The sequence below is a fragment of the Nanorana parkeri genome, unplaced genomic scaffold (assembly GCF_000935625.1).
Source record: "Nanorana parkeri isolate BGI_ZX_2015 unplaced genomic scaffold, ASM93562v1 scaffold6, whole genome shotgun sequence".
In the NCBI taxonomy this organism is placed as follows: domain Eukaryota; kingdom Metazoa; phylum Chordata; class Amphibia; order Anura; family Dicroglossidae; genus Nanorana; species Nanorana parkeri.
Window position 1 is genome coordinate 3,592,021 of NW_017306274.1, and position 1,386 is coordinate 3,593,406.

The window sequence follows — 1,386 nt, forward strand, 5'->3', positions numbered from 1 at the left end:
ACAACTGCGCTCTAATCGAGGGTAAAAATACAAACTTTAGACTTAAAGGCACAAAGAATAATATTAGCTGTTGGGGGCGAGAGGCATGGCGGCGTGTTCTCTGTACAGATAAGAAAAGGCTGAAGTCTTATGGTGGAGCCTTAAAAACAGGAATTTGCTGCAGAAGTATATAATATAGAAGTATATAAATATCTACAGATATATAAGAATGTATGATAGATAAAGAGACGGATAGATAGATAGATAGATAGATAGATAGATAGATAGATAGATAGATCAATAGGATAACGATAGATAGATAGATAGATAGATAGATAGATAGATAGATAGAATAAAGATAGATAGATAATTGGACAAATAGATAATTGGATGATAGATAGATAGATAGATAGATAGATAGATAGATAGATAGGATAAAGATAGATCGATAGGATAAAGATAGATAGATAAGTGGACTAATAGATAATTGGATGGATAGATAATTGGATTGTAGATTAATAGATCGATAGATAACTGGACTAATAGATAATTGGATTGTAGATAGATAGATAGATAGATAGATAGATAATTGGACGAATAGATAATTGGACGAATAGATAATTGGATCGATAGATAATTGGATCGATAGATAATTGGATGATAGATAGATAGATAGATAGATAGATAATTGGTTGGATAGATAATTGGATGATAGATAGATAGATAGATAGATAGATAGATAGATAGATAGATAGATAGATATTTATAGATAATTGGTTGGATAGATAATTGGATAGGTGATAAATAGACATAAAGATATGATAGACCGATCATTTTTTCTATGATATGACAGAATTAATCGTTAAAATAGATAGATAGATAGATAGATAGATAGAATAAAGATAGATAGATAGACAAACAAATAGATAATTGGATGATAGATAGATAGATAGATAGATAGATAGATAGATAGGATAAAGATAGATCGATAGGATAAAGATAGATAGATAAGTGGACTAATAGATAATTGGATGGATAGATAATTGGATTGTAGATTAATAGATCGATAGATAACTGGACTAATAGATAATTGGATTGTAGATAGATAGATAGATAGATAGATAGATAATTGGACGAATAGATAATTGGACGAATAGATAATTGGATCGATAGATAATTGGATAGATAGATAATTGAATGATAGATAGATAGATAGATAGATAGATAATTGGTTGGATAGATAATTGGATGATAGATAGATAGATAGATAGATAGATAGATAGATAGATAGATAGATATTTATAGATAATTGGTTGGATAGATAATTGGATAGGTGATAAATAGACATAAAGATATGATAGACCGATCATTTTTTCTATGATATGACAGAATTAATCGTTCTGATTG

At 28.5% G+C, this 1,386-nt stretch overlaps 1 protein-coding gene across 1 annotated transcript in view; it reads right to left on the bottom strand.

Annotated features, from left to right (window-relative positions):
* LOC108784153 (neural-cadherin-like) overlaps positions 1–1,386 on the bottom strand; it is a 60,969-nt gene that overhangs the window by 31,001 nt on the left and 28,582 nt on the right. The gene's annotated exons all lie outside the window — the stretch shown is intronic.